This window comes from Bombyx mori, chromosome 25 (genome assembly GCF_030269925.1).
Source record: "Bombyx mori chromosome 25, ASM3026992v2".
Taxonomy (NCBI): domain Eukaryota; kingdom Metazoa; phylum Arthropoda; class Insecta; order Lepidoptera; family Bombycidae; genus Bombyx; species Bombyx mori.
In genome coordinates, this window is record NC_085131.1 from 12,811,496 (window position 1) to 12,834,182 (window position 22,687).

At 38.4% G+C, this 22,687-nt stretch overlaps 1 protein-coding gene and 1 long non-coding RNA gene across 2 annotated transcripts in view; one reads left to right on the forward strand and one right to left on the reverse strand.

Annotated features, from left to right (window-relative positions):
- LOC101741708 (b(0,+)-type amino acid transporter 1) overlaps positions 1-22,687 on the forward strand; it is a 44,034-nt gene that overhangs the window by 5,127 nt on the left and 16,220 nt on the right. The gene's annotated exons all lie outside the window — the stretch shown is intronic.
- LOC134201445 (uncharacterized) lies at positions 4,167-6,571 on the reverse strand. Its single transcript, XR_009976736.1, has 2 exons — positions 6,235-6,571; positions 4,167-5,529 (listed from the first exon to the last, which is right to left on the reverse strand). It is a non-coding gene; the product is annotated as an uncharacterized LOC134201445 (long non-coding RNA).

Below are 22,687 nucleotides of genomic sequence, written 5' to 3' on the forward strand. Positions count from 1 at the left end.
TTTCAATGTTAACAATAATTAAAACTTCCAGTTATACTTTTGCTAATTATTGAAGAGCATTTTCTTTGGTTTTTGCAAATTTAATTAAAAACTGTATTATACTGGTGGTAGGACCTCTTGTGAGTCCGCGCGGGTAGGTACCACCGCCCTGCCTATTTCTGCCGTGAAGCAGTAATGCGTTTCGGTTTGAAGGGTGGGGCAGCCGTTGTAACTATACTTGAGACCTTAGAACTTATATCTCAAGGTGGGTGGCGCATTTACGTCGTAGATGTCTATGGGCTCCAGTAACCACTCAACACCAGGTGGGCTGTGAGCTCGTCCACCCATCTAGCAATAAAAAAAAAACAACTTTTACGGTTATCATTTCTGCCATTACTTTTTTCATTTTATTATATTTACAACCAGCTAATCCGGCAGACTTCTTAGTGCCTCAATCGATAAATAAAAGACCTAAAGATTTGTATAAAATAAACTTAAAACAAACAAAAGGAATCCTTCCGACGGGAGACACATTAAAGGAAAAACAAAATTTTGATTTTCATTTAATTCCGAGCATTTTCATATACCTTTTGAACCTTCTCTGGACTTCCACAAATAATTCAAGACCAAAATTAGCCAAATCGGTCCAGCCGTTCTCGAGTTTTAGCGAGACTAACGAACAGCAATTCATTTTTATATTTATAGATTTACAATATTTGAAATACTTTACAGTTTTCGTGGTCATGGGCGACTGTAAGGAGGTAGTGCTGCCCTAAATTTACATTTTCATAACACCATAAAGACATATAAGTAGAATAGGGATCGCAGCGCATAAAATCAAATTTCCGCTGTTCCAAAATCTTCTCTTCTAATAATAATTAATAATTAACACTTTTATTACGTCTTGCTCATTTTTCAACCGTCCTCGCCATCTTCCTTTTCTCTGTCATTCTGTCTCTCGAATATATTAAGTGTATAATCTATGATTCTGTCTGTCATTCTCTTCTCTCTTTCTTTCCGTTTTCTCTCACTCACATCCTAACGCTCCGTTTCACACTCTTTTCATACGTTCCGTTCTTCTTCTTATATGTATTCTTTTTAAATAAGCATGTTCTACATTGATCTCGGTATAATCATAAAACCTAGTTGAACTTGACCCGTCCGACGGGGTGATTCACTCATTAGCCTTACTGTTAATGTCGCGGACAAATTTAATGACCCACTTCGGCAGGGTTTCGGTTTTAAATTACGGTTTCAAATTAAATTGGTTCAATTCTATTAATGAAATCAATAAATTTCGATTCGATACAAAAAATACCAATAAAGGTAAAAAACAATTTGGTTATGTCCTTCTAGGCCGTAAGCTCGTCGTCAGCCTAAAAGATAAATAAAAAAAAAAGAAATTGTCATTAAAAAATATTTATAATCGTTGCCATTAGTAATAATAATGTTAGGCGCGTTTTGTTTTTGCTGCGAATTATATGCTTATGTAAATGCTGTAAATCAATTTGCTATGATGTAAGCATTTTCTTTTTGTCGACATAATAATATTTCGTAACTAATAAAAATATATGCATTTAGTTAAAAAACTAAACCGCAATTGAGTTTCATCTTTTTAAATATCGGATCAGAATATTAGAGCGAAGTTTTAAAATTATTGTTAGCAATTTTTTAAGTTAATCGGTTTTCTCGAAGTCTATGAAAATTAAGTTTAAAGATTCTATTACCTAAAAACAAACGTACATACACAATAAAATGATAAAAGCATGTTAAAAATACTGCAGCATATTATTAAGCATGTCTGTTATCAAATTCCTTTATCATTAAACTAAGAAAAAAATCCTCAAATGCAATTAAAATTATGTACATATCTATTGATAACTGGCTGCGTTCATACCTATTCTGAAATGCACAGCAACATAACACAATTAATAGCCATTAAACTGTCTACGTAGATATTATTTATTAGAAAATAAAAATAAATACATATTATTATATGTATATACAAAGATGATTTATTTTTAATCTATACAAAATTTACAAAAATGCATTTTTAGTATTGTCACAAGTCGTATCTGTGTACTTTCATATTTGCTGGTAGCCTAAGATACGCCCGGACGGGTAGATGAATTCATGGGCTCAACCTGAGTGAATTTGCTAACAAACCCTAGCAAACCTTTCTCTGAATCTACCGCCGAATCGGACTCGCGACCCACTGAGAAGATCCGTTGAGAAACTCAGAGGGCTGTGTCTATTTGTTGGTTCGCTAATCGACGAGCTTGACGAAGACGGCGACCAGTGCTTGAGGGTCCTAAAAGCGCAGAGAGTGAATCCGGGGATCCCACAAGACATGCTTCGGGCGACAGCGGCTTTGCGTTACCACGTCGCCTGGGTCAGATAAGTAATCAGCGACGGCCACGATAAGGGGATTATCGTGTCGCGCCGCTTCTTCAAAGTAGCGTTCTGACGCTTCCTTAAGATACTTAGGTATCGGTACTAGATTTAGATCGTCGTGATCGTAGATACCACGGTGCTCCAACGGCTATGCTGCAGAAACGGGATTAGATGACCTGGAGAGAGTTCATGTGTGTACGGGCAACGTGAGCGAACGCTACACTTGCATAAGTCATGCAAGAACATATGCAAGTTTTGTAGAGTGTCACCTTGTTACGAAGGGACAATTTACTTCGCTTGCAGATCATGGGGTAGAGTCATTCGAGTAGGAATGTGGCTTGGTCGCGTACTGATTTCATGTGAATCTGGGTACGTAACTTTTTATCTTTATTTTTACTGCTTAGAGGGGTAGACAAGCTCACAGCCCACCTGGTGATAAGTGGTTACTGGAGCCCATAGACATATATAACGTATTATAAATGCGCCACCCACCTTGAGATATAAGCTCTAAGGTCTCAAGTATGCTGCATACAACGGCTGCCCCACCCTTCAAACCGAAACTCATTACCTACTGCTTCACGGCAGAAACAGGCAGGGTGGTGGTACCTACCCGTGCGGACTCACAAGAGGTCCTACCACCAGTAATGACGCACATTACTACAACATATGCATTCGCTATTTCGTGTACATATCACTTTGACATTTCGAATGGTTTATAGTTTTAAGCAATCCGAATTAACATTCATGCAGACTCACACATATCTAAATCTTACAATATTGTAATACAAGGATTGCATTACAATCAATTAATAAAATCGATAGATCCCAAATAAACCTCCAAACTTGCCCATCTATCCTGTGTGGTCAGTGCGAGTTTTTTAACGTTCTCGATGGCGTAAAAGTTAACTCAAATTTGTATGTAATAGGAACAGCGCCCCTAGCGGCAAACGTAGGCAAACGTTCCAACTCCATACAAATTTGAGTTAACTTTTACGCGATCAAGAACGTTAAAAAACTCGCACTAAGCACACTGAACTAGCATCATCTTAAAATACATATATGTACGTAGGACTTACACAATAGGGCTATCAGAAAAAAATAATCATGCCCAGACTCGAGCCCACTGATGTATTATCGTATTTAAACAATGATATAAAATTGGAAATAACATAGCAGCACCTTAAAATCTATATCTTGTATTTCAACTTAAAAACGTCTTAATAATTATTGAATGTCAAAACATGTTCTCTCTAGCACCGGTTTAAAAAAAAAACATATTCCTGAGAAACACCGAGGAACAAGCTCAGCGGGCTTGCGTTTACTTATTCTTAATACTTGTTTCGTGTAAAAAAAAATAAAAAGTACCTTAACAATTTGATACTTGATTCTCGACAGATTGACTTGCAAAAAAAAAAAGAAATGCAAAAGAACCGGTCTGAAACGTAAGTTTTGACGTAATCCTATATGAGCTTCGGGTATCAACAGACAATTTATCTTTTTTTTTAACATTTTATGTCTAAACAGTTTATCATGTTGTTATCGTAATTAAAACATTACTGAGAATTATGTCATAGTACTTTACATTTTTTTTTATCTCTAAATTTTGTTGTCATACATTACCCACTAGATTTTGTTTAAGTTCCAATTATGTTACTAGACAGCCGATATAGAAGACAGAAATGTTTATTAATAATACACATTTATTTTAAACTAGATGACCCGGCAGACTTCGTAGTGCCTCAATCGATAAATAAAAGACCGACGGGGGGGACACATCAAAGAAAGAAAGAAAGAAAGAAAGAAAATCTTTATTCGCCAGAAATATAGTTTACAAGATATAGGACATAGCTTCATATATTTCGCCTGTTTAGGCATGCGAAAATTTAATTTATTTTTATATTAATTATAACACAAAATTTACTAAATCTATCTATTTTTACATTCTATCACTTCTTATTCTAATATTTTATTATGTACAACACATATCATTTAAAAATTCTTGCACACTATAATAAGCCTTGTCTATTAGCCATAAATATAATTTTCTTTTAAATTGAGTTAGTGGAAGATCTCTTATGCTGTTTGGTATCTTATTAAATATTCTGATAGTCATAGGATAACAGTTTGTATGGTAGTAACGAGTATTTATACTTGGTAACATTAGTTTAGTAGGGTATCTTGTATTAAATTGACAGTACTCGCCACACGATTTATATAATTGTGGGTGCTTTTTAACAAACAAACAACATTCTTGTATATATATGGATGGTACAGTTAAAATATTATGTTTTTGGAAGAATGGTTTACAAGAAGTCAGAGGATGAATATTGCACATGGCACGAACACATTGCTTTTGTGCAATGAACACTCTATTTATGTGACTAGAATTTCCCCAGAGGGGTATACAGTATCTGATATCTGAAAGGAAAAACAAAATTGTTTTTTTTTTAATTCCTTGCATTTTCATATTTATCTAGACCATCCTTTCTCAAAGTGGGCGATAACGCCCCCCTGTGGGCGCTGCAGGCCTAAAGGGGGGCGGTAGGAGACCCAGAAAAAAAATAGGGGTGTTGTGTAGTTAGTGGCTTGGAAGGCGATTTGTAATTTCATCTAGGAGGACTCTTAGACACCGACTGAGCTCTTGCTGTTATGGTTTTTTAATAGGTGAAAAAATGGGGGCGCTAAAAAATATTTTATTCTTAAAGTGGGCAGTAGACAAAATAAGTTTGGGAAGCTCTGATCTAGACTAACGAACACTACACGACTAACAGCAATTCATTTTTATATATAGAGATTTATGATCAAAACATTACTAAAGATGGCATATTTTTGACAAGGTTTTTTCGATTGTCAAATGTCTTTCCATACTAGGACAATTAGGTAACGCCATCGTGTCTATATCTATCAGGTAGTAAATACAGCAATTACCCAATACAATTGATAAGCCCGATAAATTTCTAGCCGGATCTTCTCAGCTGGTCGCAATTCCGATCCGGTTGTAGATGCATTCGTGAAGTGGCTGCCCTTGAGCCGTTAGGTCTCCTTCGGAGGCGCTCGGGCAGCTGTTAGCATATCCCACCCCTCCTAGCTGAGCCGTTGCTGGCCCGTCTGCCCTGGTGAAACTGGAAAGACCTCCGGACGAACAGCAATACCTCCCTACAGTTAAAAAAAACAGTTCACACTTCGACTTCATCTCTCCAGGTGTGTGATGACCATCTATATTGAGATCACTGAGGGTTTTTTTTTTTTTTTTATTGCTTTGATGTGTGGACGAGCTCACAGCCCACCTGGTGTTAAGTGGTTACTGGAGCCCATAGACATCTACAACGTAAATGCGCCATACACCTTGAGATATAAGTTCTAAGGTCTCAGTATAGTTACAACGGCTGCCCCACCCTTCAAACCGAAACGCATTACTGCTTCATGGCAGAAACAGGGGCGGTGGTGCGGACTCACAAGAGGTCCTACCACACATATCTATTGATAACTGGCTGCGTTCATACCTATTCTGAAATGCACAACAACATTAAACTGTCTACGTAGATATTATTTATTAAAAAGTAAAATTAAATAAATATAATATATATACAAAGATGATTTATTTTTAATCTATACAAAATGTACAAAAATGTATTTTTAGTATTGTCACAGGTCGTATCTGTGTACTTTCCTATCTATTCGCTGGTAGCCTAAGCTACGCCCGGACGTGCAGGTGAGCTCACGGGGCTCTAACCGGGAGTGTTGCTAACACTGGCCCTAGCAAGAGCAATGCTTCGCAGAATCTACCACCGGATCAGAAACGCGACCCACTGAGAAGATCCGGCGAGAAACTCAGTGGGCTGTGTATATGGGCTTACTCACCCTTCGTCTTCGTCGCAACCCGTCGCTTGTGACGAAGGGCTCGACGAGGACGGTGACCATTCTCCATACAACATCTCGTATGCAGAAGTCTACTTATAAAGCAACTGGGGCTCGCCCCTTCATAAATCAAAATATGATTCCAATACAAAAAGTAGTGGTTCAGGTTGAGCTAACGTTTTTTTGCTAAGATATGCAATAAAAAAGCAAATAAACTAATAATAACGATAAGTCGACAAATTTTGTGATGTTTATTGTGATATAATAAAATACTTGACACATCTGACACAACAACAATAAGTTTCCCGCCCAAAATCAACTACGTGGAAAAAACGACTGTCAGATAAATCATTCTTGTAAAAAGGAAACAAGACTAAAAGTCTTTTATTTGTGGTTCATAAAAAGATATTAAAACGACTGTAATTTAACTTTCAACGTCTGTTTGGTTTCGGGGAAGCTGTGGTCGCGGCGAAAATCGTTATATCGTGAGTTATGAGATAAAAACAAAACGTAACTTGCAGCGACAGTAATACAAAAAAATTAACGAGAAAGAAAAACGACACTATGACAGATTTATTCCTTCCACCTTGTAAAACGTATCTCTTACCCGGAACCGCCAGCCAATTCAAAATCAAGACTCATCATCATCATCAACTTATGATGGTGAGAATATAATATGCAAATATGAATCTTTACTCTCGTCACAGTATGTTTGTTTGAGCTCTGAGAGGTTTAAATATATGGATCTAAGGAAGAGACAAATAAGTTTATTAACTAGAGAAAGATCCATGACAACACATGGAGCCCCGTAGACGAGTAATTTTGAAGGGTTTGAAGATTTTGAAGGGAAGCGGAAAAAAGAGGCAAATCTTTAAAGTAATAGTCCGCCCGTTTGCCTATTTATTCTTTTCGTATGTTCTATTTGCATATTTGAATCATCATCATCATCATCATCACCAGCTCACAGCCGGCCACTGCTGGACATAGCCCTGTCTTTGGCTCTCCTCATCCGTCTCTTGCCGGCCACCCTTCGAAGGTCATCACACCACCTAGATTGGGGGCGTCCCACGTTACATTTTCCGTAGCGCTTTCTTCACTCTCCACAATCAAGACCCAAGTCTTTACAAATTTCAAGTTAAACGACAACCCATAAAAAGTATCATCGAAACTTGCACACGGGTTTGCGTGTCAAGTCAAAATGCAGTCCGTAAAAAATAACAAAACGACATCGCATTCTGTAATTATAAACGAGAATGTTAACAGGAATTTTCAGCGTTCTCAGAAAGGAGGCTACTTTACGAAAATGTATGCAGTCATATTAAAATAAAAAAAGTTATTCACTCATTATTCATAATGAGGTGCAATGACAGGTTACGGGCACCAGTACTCAGGGTGTCATCGAACCATGACACGTGTGCTTTTTTTGCCTAATGATGCCTCCGAAGGGCCTTCGGCGAAGGCAGACAGACGCATACGGCCTAAAGTTGTAGGTGCCAGGGCCATCTGACAAGTTTTTTCTAAACTTTTTGGCTTTATAATCTTTATGACTTAAAAAAATATCTGTAAAATATTCGTAAAAATAGTTTTAATGATCGCATTTACGCATCCTGCAAACCGAAGGAAAATTTAATTTAAACAAGATATTTGAATAACATCCCTTTTTTTTTGCTTAGATTGTTGGACGAGCTTACAGCCCACCTGGTGTTAAGTGGTTACTGGAGCCCATAGACATCTACGACGTATATGCGCCACCTTGAGATATCAGTTCTAAGGTCTCAGTATAGTTACAACGGCTGCCCGACCCTTCAAACCGAAACGCATTACTGCTTCACGGCCGAAATAGGCAGGGTGGTGGTACCTACCCACGCGGACTCACAAGAGGTCCTACCACCAGTAACATAATTGATGTTTAGCGATTTACCTCCTCCTTGCGCCGTGTTCCTCATTGCTGAGGGTCGTGACCTTTACGGAGCACTTTTGTTTGGACTATATTCCTCCATTCCTTCTGGTCTTCTACGCATTACGATTTACGGACAAATCAAATATAATTTATATTTAATTCATTACACATTTCGATTACCGTATTTCTTTAAATTATATCATGTATTTATTTTTTCATACAAATAATGTATAGCCATGACAAATGCAAATACATTTTAGCATTGCCTTTCATAATAACAAATTATTGCAAGGTTACACAAATAACACGAGCTAATAATCGATGATAAATGTTAACTGAACAAGCCACACTTAATATTCTACATAAATTAATCCTAACATAAAAAGGTAAGACGTAAGGAATAGTCTGATGGGTGAATTCATCTACCTCTTTATTGAGTCCGCGATGACACTGCTTAATTTTTTATTTATTTTTTTATTTATTTAATTTTTTTAAATAAGTACTGCCACATCACAAACATCTAACATTGAAAATAAATTTAAACTATTTAATTTATGGCCTGATGCATGTGACAACAATGGCGTACATAGCATTGGACGCAGTATATAGCATCTTTCAAAGAATCTCTATCGCCAGATAGCTGGAGAAAGTATTTATCTATATATTGATACGTGAAGCAAAAACTTTGTACCCCTTTTTACGAAAATTGCGCGGACGGAGGAGTATGAAATTCACCACACTTATAGAGAATAAAGAGAAAGAGTGCAGAATGCTAATATGTTTAAAAGGTTATGCTTTAATAATAGGTACATTAAATCAATAAAAAAAACATTATACATACTATCATGTATTTGACACACACACACACATATATACTTTGTTTATTGTCAAACTTTTGTTACTGCATAAAGTCTGTGGTCAAATTGAGAATTGGTTAATACTGTGTTTATCTTTAACTAGCGACCCGCCCTCGCTTCGCTTCGGAAACATTAAAGCACACATGAAACCAAAAAAATTAAATATTTTTTTTTTAAAAAAAGTAGCCTATGTTCATCAGGGACAATGTCGGCTTCTAATGGAAAAAGAATTTTTCAAATCGGTCCAATAGTTTCGGAGCCTATTCGAAACAAACAAACAAACAAATCTTTCCTCTTTATAATATTAGTATAGATAATATTTGCCTATAGTGTAGTCTTGGCGAAATCTGTGATTATAGAAGTACAATAGAACCTTCATAGTGTTCAAACTTATAATTTCAATTAATTATGGTCGAATTTCGACTACTGCGGGCCCACTTTTTTTTTTTTTTTTTGTTGCCTTTGTAGGCAGACGAGCATACGGCCCACCTGATGGTGAGTGGTTACCGTCGCCCATGGACTTCAGCAATGCCAAGGGCAGAGCCAAGCCGCTGCCTACCGCTAAGATACCGTTGAATTAAATCGGCAGGTAGTTCCACAAAAACAATAATAAAGTATTCTGAAATATATATTAAAATTGTACGCAATATGTCCAATGTGACTTGGTCGACCAAAATCTTATGAAAATCATAGTCCATATATGTATAGTGCATAAAGTGTTAGATACATAATAGAAAAATTCCTTGAGCCGACCCCACCTAGTGGGATAAGGTGGAGACAAAGACGAAGATGCATCAGCCGCAACACCAATAGCACTAATAGTCGAGAATCATATGACTAGCGACCCGCCCTAGGGAACTATAATAATTATTACTGATTTTATTGAATTTTCTTTTATACAAACCTGTACCTGAACTAGAGTGCCCTGAAAATTCGCATTACGGATACCACTATATCATAATACACTATTCAAATATTTGTCCAAATGATGCAGTGTAAAAGACAAAGTTTATCTACTTTAAATACCAGATGCGATAAAAGTACATAAATATTTCTTTTTGTATGGATAGGGATCAATTTGTTACTACCAAATGTGTGTGAGAAATAAATTATCAATTTTTATAATCTTTATGGTTCACTATTTTGGCGACAATAGCTTACACATAAAAGGTAGATATATGCTGTCCCGGACATGTTTGTGGGACTATTTAAGATAAACATTTCCATTGTACATTGTATACTTGTTACCGTTTAGAAGCCGACATTGTCCCTGATGAACATAGGCTACTTTTTTTTTTTTTTTTTGTTTCATGTGTGTTTTAATGTTTCCGAAGCGAAGCGAGGGCGGGTCGCTAGTATCGTTATATTTTGGGTAATTCGCACTATATCTTTATAAATTATCCTCCTTCTCCCTGAGTCGCATTCCTCATGTCTGTCCTCATGTGGGAGAGAGTCGGATTTGGTCGGACCAACGCATTGGATTGTGGTCACGAGATCTTTTATCTGCAATCTTGCCAGTTACTATAAATTTTTCAAGATTATCACAAGCCTATATGTTATTCTGGTGTGTAAGCTATACTATTGTAAGATTTCAGCAAAATCCAGATAGTAGTTTTTGCGCAAAAGATTAACAAACATACATCTTCTTCTTAGAAACTTTCGCGTTTATAATACATATTAAAATAATATTAGGATACAGTGACGAAGTGATACACGCTCTATAGAGATAAAAGTACAATTCAACATTATACAAACGTAATAATGTGATTGACCTGTTTGACCTGTTTCCGTTTTCCCTAACACATCTAAAATGTTTATAATAAACAAGATAATGTCTTCGTTGAATAGAAATGTTGTTGCCTCTATTATTTATTTATCGAATGGCTAATTAGCTTTATCAGAACTACATAAAAAAAAAATGAAAGAATTTTATAGATACGCTAAGAAACGAGACAAAGAATGATTGTTAGTTATCTGTGGATTACATTTTTTGACGTCACTGGTCATTCGTCTCCCGTCTAACATTAAAATATTCATTTTTCAACTCGTCTCGGTGATTTCATTCCAAGAACAAGTTTTTAATGCTTTTTATTTGCTGTTATACATACTTTATTTGTAAATAGCAAACATTCGTAATGCGTAGACAAAACATGTTATTAAAAACGTTGCAAAGGTTCATTAGCTAATTGTATTACGCATTTGCCAATAACGTCTCAATTAGTGAACTGTTGGCCGGATCTCCCATTGATTGACATAGTGTAAGTTAAAAGAACTCCAAGGTATTTCTGTAAATTGAGGCACCGTTTTTTTTTTTTTTTTTGCAAATACACATTAAACTTTTGATCCTTGGAACTCTAAATAAAAAAAAAACTTCGTGAAAATCTAATAAGTAATTTAATAATCTAATAAGTGCTTGTGCTTTTGTACCTTTTTACAAAACAGTTGACAGTCGTTTGTTAATGAACTAACAATTACTTTCAGCCAACTAAAAGACGTTTATCTTTTTTTTATATTCCTACCTAAGCTTATGGTCTAGAGAGACAATATCAGCGTAGCCTTAACTAGTAGATGAGCTCACGGGACTCAAACCTGACGTTGTTGCTAACACGAACCCTAGCAAGAGCCGTGCTTCGCAGAATCTACCACCGGACCGGAAACGCGACCCACTGAGAAGATCCGGCGAGAAACTCAAGTGGGCTGTGTCTGTGGGTTAATTTACTCGCCGAGCCCTTCGTCGCGAGCAGTTCGACGAGAACGATGACCGGTACGTTTGTCATTGTTCGCGTCGAACCCGTCGATTACACACAGACACAGCCCAATGAGTTTCTCGCCGGATCTTCTTAGTGGGTCGCGATTCCGATCCGGTCGTAGATTCAGTGAAGCACTGCTCTTGCTAGGGCCAATGTTAGTAAATTCTTTCAGGTTGAGCCCGTGAGCTCACCTAACCGTCCGGGCGTAGTTGGAATACTTGGAATACCCCCTTGGGGTACCAGAGAACAGGTAGAGAAAAAAATTGTTGATTCATAACGACTATCTTTTATTTTAGAAAATAAAGACAATCGTTTGAGCATAGACAATAATCGCAACCTTATTTTGATATATATTTCTAAATTCATTTCTTTTATCACTTTTATCTGCATTAACTATTTTCTGTTGTATTTTTACTGTTTTCAATGATAATATTGTGTTTTGGTGTGCAATAGAGTATACTTTCTCTCGTTTCTCTCTCTCTCTCTCTCTCATTCTCTCTGGTGCATGATTACTGCACTATTGTTTTTATCAACTTGCAGTAATTGTTTATAAAAAAAAAACAAAATCATATAGTTTTCTTTGAATTGCAAACTCAAGTTCGGAGACAGCCATTCCCAAACTGTCTTGACTGACTTACCAAATAATTCAAGACACATATATTTTTTTTATTACAATATTATTAAGAAAACAAGCCACAGTCTTTAAAGGAAATGCACCACAAGCTTGTTTTTGTGGACGCGCGTTCTCAAGAGCGCGACCGCTTCGCCGCGGAAGAAAGCGTTTTTTACGAAAACATTTTTCAATTACAAAATTGCATGTAGGTTATTGATCTTGAAATACGTGACTCATAGTTTAAAGTACGACAGTTGGAATGCGAATTATTTGTCTGCACGACGATGCTCAGAGCTCACTTCTGAATTAATCATTAAACGTAATCAGGTTTTAATCGAAGATGCTCATAAGCCGTTCAATTCTTTGTTTCTGCTGCTAAGCAGTAATGCGTTTCGGTTTGAAGGGTGGGGAAGCCGTTGTAACTATACTCAGACCTTGAAACTTATATCTCAAGGTGGGTGACGCATTTACGTTGTGTTATCCAGTAACCACATAACACCAGATGGGCTGTGAGCGCGTCCACTCGTATGCAATAAAAAAAAACTAATTTCTTCATCGTAGAAGTCTTTACAAAAATTCGTTGCGGGATTTGGGACTCTGCTTGTCGCGTCGCATCGATACTAATACAGCGCGCGCCTTATCTTTACCTTACATCTGGATTTTCTGATGCCTATGGACTCCGATAACAACTAAACGCCAGATATCGCGAGCTCATTTACCTCGATTCTGCAATAAATAAATATGTGCTTAGCTCTTAGTACAGTCAAATTACGCAGACAAAAAAAACAGGAAAAAATATAAGCTATTGAAAGTTACCACGCAAGAGAAGTTCTAGGGCAAGAGGTAGCCCAGTAGACGTCGTATATCATTTAAATATTTATCCCGTTTTATGCGGGCCTACACACGACCCTAAAATCAGTGGTGATATCGGGACAGCGGTGGTGAGGATAATCGTCCCTAAATCGTGAGCTACCCCGAAGCGATTTTAGAGTTTAGGGTAAACAATAAAAATCGGATTACGATTTGCCTATACACAAACCCGCAAAATTATAATTTGTGTAATTACTGGTGATAGGACCTCTTGTGAGTCCGCACGGGTAGGTACCACCGCCCCGCCTATTTCTGCCGTGAAGCAGTAATGCGTTTCGGTTTGAAGGGTGGGACAGCCGTTGTGACTATACTGAGACCTTAGAACTATATCTCAAGGTGTGTGGCGCATTTACGTTGTAGATGTCTATGGGCTCCAGTAACCACTTAACACTAGGTGGGCTGTGAGCTCGTCCACTCCACACATCTAAGCAATAAAAAAATAAAAACACAAGGTGATTTAGGGTACGATTTAGGGACCTCCCACCACTGTCCCGATGTCGCAACTGATTTTAGGGTCGTGTGTAGGCCGCTTTAGTGACAACTGCAAGAACAACAGCCGAACAGTACACTTGAATCTCTCGGATCTACTCTCGGTGCTTTTAGGCCCCTCAAGCACCGGTCACCGTCCTCGTCTATCTCGTCGATTACGACGATGAGTTCGACAAGCGAACTAACCCATAGACACAGCCCACTGAGTTTATCATCAGATCTTCTCAGTGGGTCGCGATTGCGATTCAATGGTAGATTCTGAAGAAGCACTACTCTTGCTAGGGCCAGTGTTAGTAATTTCCTCAAAAAACGGTTTAGTGTCAACGCATGTAAGCACAGAACTGTGAGACTCCATGATCTGTAAGCGGAGTAAAATGTCCCTTCGGAACAAGGTGACACTTTACAAAACTTGCATAAGGCCCGTCATGACTTACGCGAGTGTGGTGTTCGCTCACGCGGCCCGCACACACATAGACACCCTCCAATCCCTACAATCCCGCTTTTGCAGGTTAGCTGTCGGGGCTCCGTGGTTCGTGAGGAACGTTGACCTACACGACGACCTGGGCCTCGAATCAATTCGGAAATACATGAAATCAGCGTCAGAACGATACTTCGATAAGGCCATGCGTCATGATAATCGCCTTATCGTTGCCGCCGCTGACTACTCCCCGAATCCTGATCATGCAGGAGCCAGTCACCGTCGACGCCCTAGACACGTCCTTACGGATCCATCAGATCCAATAACCTTTGCATTAGATGCCTTCAGCTCTAATACTAGGAGTTGGCTTAGGGACCCCGGTAACCGTACTCGTCGAACTCGATAAAGAGGTCGACGTGCAACCTAACCCATGCATCAGCCCGCTGAGTTTCTTGCCGGATCTTCTCAGTGGGTCGCGATGCCGATCCGGTTGTAGATTCATTTGCGAAGCAGCTACTCTTGAGTTGTTAGGTCTCCTTCGGAGGCGCTCGGGCAGTTGTTAGCAAATCCCGCCCCTCTTGGCTGAGCCTGTGTTCGCCCACCTGTCCTGGTGAAACTGGAAAGGCCTTCGGGCCACCAGTAAACTTTCAAACATAAAAAAAAATAAAAGAACTGTGAGAAGAAGAAGCAATTGAATCTCCGTTATCTAGTCAAACTATTAACCGAGCGTTAATATATTATATATATTTACCGCAAATCCTTTGTTGCGGCTTGTAATAAAAGAGTGTTGAGGTGTTAAAGTTATGTTTTGTGTGTGTGAGTGGCTTGTTAAGTGAACCGAAATACGTGTGGTTTGTGTAGCATTTTCTATGACACTGCCAAATACCTTTAAAATAATACAAACACGACAGTGACTAGCCGTAACGCTTAAAATGTAAATAGTATTAATATGATGTTATACAAATAAATTGAAGAAAGAGTGTATTCTGTTTACCTTACCTTAGTTTACCTCTGCCTACATTTATTATTATTTTTTTTTTATTTTTTTTTATTTATTGGGTACCAACATGTTATACATCAGCACAGAACATTACAGGTATCATATACATTGATTTCACACTAAATGCTAACACAATTACAGGTACCGACTGCATACATAAAAAAAGCGGTTCATTATATAAAAAAACAAAGAAAAACTATATATAACATTACATGAAGACCTTACATTATTACACATTTACTACCAAATACGCTATTACTTAATTGAAAAAACTCATTGAGCAAGGCTGTAGACTTCTCGTCTAAAACTGTCAACAGTGCCAGCAAAAACGTCCAGAGAATACTTGTTATGCAAATTATTTAATTCCCCAACTAGTCTGCTAAGAGGCGCGTTCTTACCTAGGTTGGTGTAGAATCTGGGAACCCTGAACACCATCAACTTCGAGGCCCTTGTCGACGTCAGCGGCACGTTAAAGTTCAGAAGAGATAAGAGATCAGGGGCATCGTATTCTCCGTTAACAAGTTTATGCAAGATATTAAGATTTATATGATCGCTGCAATGAGACGCCTTGTGATGCACGAATTTGAATCGTCACGCGTCTAAATTTCGTTTCGCATTGTCAGAATATGCGTTCGATGCAAACGCACCAATAGGGACAGTGTGTCAGTGTAATATTGCATATCATACGCATTTCTATACAATTTTATCATTCGAAAACGTTGACGGTTGAACAGAAGAAATGTTTACTGCTCAGTACTGTGACACGTCTTCTTCTTCTTCTTCTTATCAGCCCATGGACGTCCACTGCTGGACATAGGCCTCCCCCAAGCCTCGCCACAAAGACCGCTCCTGCGCTGCCTGCATCCAGCGGATCCCCGCGAACCTCAATAGATCGTGACTCGTAAATAACATTAATGCCGCCCACCCATCTGGAGATATTAGTTCTAAGTCGCAGCTATATAGAACAACGTTTTAGCAATACCATGATCCGTTCATAGCCTTTCTAATAGAATGTATACTGCAATGTATAGTAGTAAAGTGATCTCTTTAATTAGTGTTTGATAAAGTTTATGGCACCATTAAAGTTTTCTTACATCAGATGAAACATAATAAATAATATAAAAAATATTTGTAAGTAGAAAATAATATTAAACGCCTTTTAATTATTTATTCATTCTAAGACTTTAGGTCATGTCTTATTTTAATTTATATTCTTATTGTTATGAAAAAAGATATGGAGTGAAATGAAATGAAATTAAGATGATTAATTTGAGACATTAATCAACTGGGATGAAATTAAATGAAATGATATGAGATGACATGTAATGGGATGAAATAAAATATTAGTAAAATCGTAGTCATTTACGGAGACTTTTTCAGTAGACTTTTTGGAGGATCCCGAGAAGTTACGTCCAGCGGCTTTGTTTCATTTTCCCACATTTGTGCCCTTTCACAGATATTAAACAGTTAATAAACCACCGTTATTACAATTTAAACATGAAGAAACACTAGACTAAATAAAACAAATCACACGACTTCACTCCTCGCGTTCCCGCCAAAAAGTTTTTCCCCGCGTGCTCTAATAATATTGCATAGATAATACAAAAGTGACAGTGTAGTTTACGTGGGAATGAGCAAATTGAAGACATGAGTGGATGTACCATTTTTAAGATTTTTGAGTTTTTACGTTAAATGAAGGTGTTCTGTGCCTATAAACCATATTAAACCTTAAAACTTTGGGTTTAAAGATTATTTTTAGAAATTGCATGTATTATCTATAGAAGTTATGTACGAAGAAAAAGTACAAGTCACAAAAGTTTGTTGCCCGTTTTCTCAAAATTAACAAATTGTATGATATCCCCTTCATCCACTCATGTCTCCAATTTTTCGGAATAAATGAGTCTGTCAGTTTCCTAACTTAAAACTATCAACTTAAAAAATTATGTGAATCCGTTGATTCGTTTCAACATGAAAAATAACAAACAAACAAACTTTTTTTATTGCTTAGATGATTGGACGAGCTCACAGCTCACCTGGTGTTAAGTGGTTACTGGAGCCCATAGACATCTACAACGTAAATGCACCACCTACCTTGAGATATGGATTCTACGGTCTCAGTATAGTCACAACGGCTGCCCCACCCTTCAAACCGAAACGCATTACTGCTTCACGGCAGAAATAGGTGGGGTGATGGTACCTTCCCGTGCGGACTCACAAGAGGTCCTACCACCAGTTATTACGCATATTATAATTTTGCGGGTTTGATTTTTATTAAACGATGTTATTCCTTCACCGTGGAAGTCAATCGTACCCGCCTGTGTCTCGAACACCGGTGCATCGCCTATACACAATGTGCAAAAAAAATGTTTAAAATGCGGATAAATATAATACAAAGAAGTACAGTACAGTTGTGCATAACTATACTGTAACTATGCTGAGACTTTAGAACTTATATCTCGTGGTGGGTGGAGCATTTACGTTGTAGATGTGTAGTGGCTCCAGTAACCACTTAACACCAGGTGGGCTGTGAGCTTGTCCATACATATAAGCAATAACAAAAAAAAAATACATGATTAACATGACAATGAATGTACAACTTCAAAAATTTTTGAAAAAACAAAGGCTAATTAGTCTGACGTAACATACATAAAAGAATATAGTGGAATTAGGAACCTCGTTCATTTTTATGGTCGGTTAAAACTTACGTTTACATTCATGACCCTATCGTTCAATTAGTCTCATAATTCCAGTACAGCAGAATACAGACTTATGGCGACCTACAAATGTATCTAGTCTAGAAAACCGGCTACACTATATCTATCGCTGACTCACATACGCATTAAGCACACGTTTGCAAACATGACGAGTATTCTTCCAATTAATTTAAGTACCTACCTAACGAAATCGTGACGTTTCATTTAGCTGTCAATGTCAAATTCACAAACTTGTTGGCGCGCTAAAAATCAGTCAATTAACATGACTGTTTTAATGTACAGCAAAATTTAACTTTGTCAATGAAATGCTTGCATTATTATATCTTCATGTGCTTCTAGACGATTTTAAATTAGCATAAATGAGCAAAATCTAGATTTTCCTCTGTGCTATGAACAATTGTAATAGATTTAAAATATATATTCCTGACGACGAATCTATAGTTTTCTAAATAAAAATAATAATAATAAAAAAAAAAGAGAAGATAAACCGTAAAAGACGTTTAAAAATCTGCGAGTCTTGAAAACTATTTTTTTCTCTGTCTGTATATACCTACTGATATAGCCTTGAGAGGATATTTCAACTTCTCCTTGATGTGTAGGTGAGCTCACGGGGCTCAAACCGGGTGTGTTGCTAACACCGGGTCCCACATTACGCTTACCATTGCAAGGTCTCTGCACCTGGCACCGGGAATGCGACCTAATGAGTTTTATTTTCTGCCTAAGCTAATGGCCTTTAGAGGCCATTTTAGAGTAACCTTAACAAGTACGTGAGCTTACGGAGCTCAAACTTGACGAAGTTGCCAACATTGGTCCTAGCAAGAGCTGTGCTTCGCAGAATCTACCACCGGATCGGAAACGCGACCCACTGAGAAGATCCGGCGAGAAACTCAGTGGGCTGTGTCTATGGGTTAATTCACTCACGATGACCGGATGAATACCAATGAAAAGAACAAAACTATTGTAGATATTAAGTTGTATTTTAGGTCAATCAACGCAGGAAAAACTTTGGTGAAGCGGTTATTTTTCTTCGGTAGACACATGGTACAAACAATATTGCTCTGAACCTATCTTTAAAATGTAATTAACGCAATACATGCTTTCGTCAAATATCTCCTGATATCTATTCCTAGAATATATCGTATACTCAGAACCCGAAAGCCAAGTGTTCCCGTTAAAAATCCTATCCACACCGTGATTAGTTATCGAAGTAATCGAAGGCCTCCCCTCCACGGTGTTTCCCGAGCGCTATGACATGTCTTCCTTCAAACGAGGCTTGTGGAGAGAGTATTAAACGGTAGGCAGCGGCTTGGCTCTGCCCCTGGCATTGCTGACGTCCATGAGCGACGGTAACCACTCACCATCAGGTGGGCCGTATGCTCGTCTGCCTATACGGCAATAAAAAAAAAAGAAAAAAAAAAGCCACTAACCACTTATAGTACATATTTTCTTCGGATTTCGCGAATCGTACACCGACCTAAAACTACAGTACAGTACAGTAAGGGGTTAATTTCGCGTTTATTACTCACTAAACTATTGGAAACGTCGGCTCCAATTCAATTTTTATTACCTTCCATGGTCACGTGGTCAAACTTAAAAAAGAGGTTAATTACCTACCTCAAATGTCGACTTTTTGACCGCGTGAAACTGAAAAGTACCTATTCGAAGAGTCATTTATAATAAATGTGAAATTAAACCCGTAAAAGTAATTTCAGATATACTTATTTACCAAAATCTTAAAACTAATTCAATCAAACCATTGCAATGATGAATTCGCACAGCCGTATCACCAATCAGAAACATAAGGATGACCCTAAAATCTAAGACAAAGTACATATAAGTACAGTGAATTTACAAACAATCGTTCGAGATTCGATATCAACGGTATTTGCGATATGTACAACTGGGACTCGAGTGCCGATAAAGGAGGTGTCATGCCGATAGGCGTCGTCACTGGCTGATTGTGATCTGAAAAAGAAAAAAAACATTTTAAAGTAGGTATTCGTTTTTACAAAAAGGTTTTACGGTTGACCTTTAAAATAAGCTGTATATACCTAATAAAGTTATTTCAGAAATAGTATACATACTTATGTTAACTACACTGATAGCCTAAGGGGCTATTCCAACTAAGCACCAACGGGTAAGTGACCTCACGGGCTCAACTTGAGAAAATTTGCTAAGAATGGGAGTGCTTCATCTACCACCGGATCGGAATCGCGACCTGCTGAGAAAATCCGGCGAGAAACTCAGTGGGCTTTGTGTAAAGATTAGCTCGCTCGTCGACCTCTTCGTTGCAGTCGACGAGAACGATGACCGTGGCTTGGAAAGCCTAAAGACACCGAGAATAGATCCGGGGGATCCGACACAACATGTTGAACGTAATTTTATGTTCCCGGAGGTTTTATTAATTGAAAAACCTCAACATTTTCCACGTAACAAAATTCCAATGTCCCAAAAATTTATCACAACTGAACAGCCTTTAAAAATGCTTACGATGAAGATATTGAAACCTACGCATTCAAATTATTAAAGAAACCAATGTGAGGCATTCAAATTAAAAAGCCACACCAATGCTCCAGCTAAATTGAAATGAAGTCACCGTACATATATAACACGCTTCGTATTTATTTAGACGAAATAGCTAGTTTGAGACCCCGGGCTTGAACACAATAAGCTCCACGCACAACTCCTTGTTCGATTTAATATTATGAGGAAGGCGCTTGATGGCTGGGACGGCGGCGTTACGGTGGGCGGTACGAAGATCACGAACCTCAGATATGCCGATGATACAACAATCCTTGCAGCTTGCGAGTCCGAGATGGCTGCGATCTTGGAGCGAATAGAGAGAGTGAGCCTTGAATTTGGCCTGCACATAAACCGCTCTAAGACCAAAGTGATGACGGTGGACAGAGCTCAAGTTTTAAGTCCATCAAATGCGCTCAAGTATTATGAGAAAGTGGAGGAATTTATATACTTGGGGTCGCTGATCTCTAACAGTGGTAACTGCGAGAAAGAAATCGGACGCCGTATCGAGATGGCTAAAAGTGCCATGACTAGCCTCGATAAAATCTGGAAAGACCGTAATATTCGCCGAGTAACTAAAATGCGTCTGGTTCGTACGTTGGTCTTCTCTATCTTCCTGTACGGGGTGGAGACTTGGTGCCTCAGGAAAAAGGAACGCAATAAGATCGATGCCTTTGAAATGTATTGCTGGAGAAAGCTGCTACGCATTCCTTGGACAGCTATGAGAACCAATGTCTCCATCTTCGAAGAGCTGAAGGTCACCAAGCGCCTGCTAACTACATGCCAGGAAAGGATCCGGAGTTTCTTTGGGCACATAATGCGATCCCCATGGACAACCTGGAGAAATTCATCATTCTCGGACAAATGGAGGGGAAGCGCGCTAGAGGAAGAGCGCCAGCTAGATGGGTGGACCAACTCAAAGAGGTGACTGGAGGCCAGATACAGGGAGCGGTACATATGGCGCAGAACCGGACCGAGTGGAGAAGATTAACATACAGTCACGATCCTCAGCATTGAGGGATCGACCAGAAAGAAGACGGCTGCATACCACCACTCTTCCTATTCTGCCGCGAAGTAGTAATCCGTTCCGGTCTGAAGAGTGGGGCAACCGTCATATGTACTAAGGAACTGTAACTTAGAACTCATGACTTAGAGTAAGTGACGGCATTTAGACTGTTTATTTCTATGGGCTCCTATAACCACCTGATTCCAGGTGGTCACAAGATAGTTCATCCGACTAAGCAAAAAATAGCCTCTTAGGCTACTTCAGCTACGCGCAGACGGGCAGGTAGGCCCTAGCAAGAGCAATGCTTCGTAGAATCTACCACCGGATCGGTATCGCGACCCACTGAGAAGATCCGGTTAAAAACTTAGTAGGTTAGTTCAACGTCATTTTATATTAATAGTAACAATCTAATTTGTTAGTATGACCTTTTTTTTCTTTTTTTTATTGCCCTTGTAGGCAAACGCGGCATACGGCCCACCTGATGGTGAGTGGTTACCGTCGCCCTTGGAGTTCAGCAATGCCTGCCTGTCCTGTGACCTTCTTTTGTGTATGCAAAACGCGAGCTTAACTTTTACATTAGTTTCCATGAAGCGCACAAAAATTAGGCTTAAGTACGTTGATGTTACACTTATACGACGAACGCGTTAAGGTATGACTTGCGTTTCTCTATAGACACAGAAGAGATCTTAAAGTCATGGTCTCTGTTTGATGGGTAATTCATCACAGCTTTTATATCAAATGGCACTACCATTATTGCGGATGTGTACTATGAGGAACTGGACGTAATGACGGATAAGCTCGTGAATCCACAGCCAGCCTTGATTAGCCACTCATCCCCGCTACTCCTACACGACAAAGCTCGACTTCATCCTGCACAACAGACAGTCTCTAAGCTACAAGAGCTAGGGTTGTAAGTAGTACCAGACCTTTCGCCAAAAGACTTGTAATTTTTTCATAATTTAGACAACTTGACCGTGAAAAACGCAATACCCGACAGGCAGTACAAAATGCCTTTGAAGAGTTTGTTGGATCCCCTACTCTTGACTTCCTCAAGAAGTGCATTGAAAAAATACCACTGAGATCCATCAATACTAAGGCTATATGTTTTCATTGATAAAAAAAAAAATATAAAAGAAAAATACTTTAAAATTCTGCGCACTAAATGGAAAATTCTTAGGTAAAGACCTAATTAATATTGAATTTCAAACCAAGCGTTTGTTTTGTATTATGTTATTGGAATGGTTCATATCGCTCAACCAGTTCGTTCGTGTCACGTACCTATATAACCCATTTGCGATGTAACGATAACTTTGTTGCAA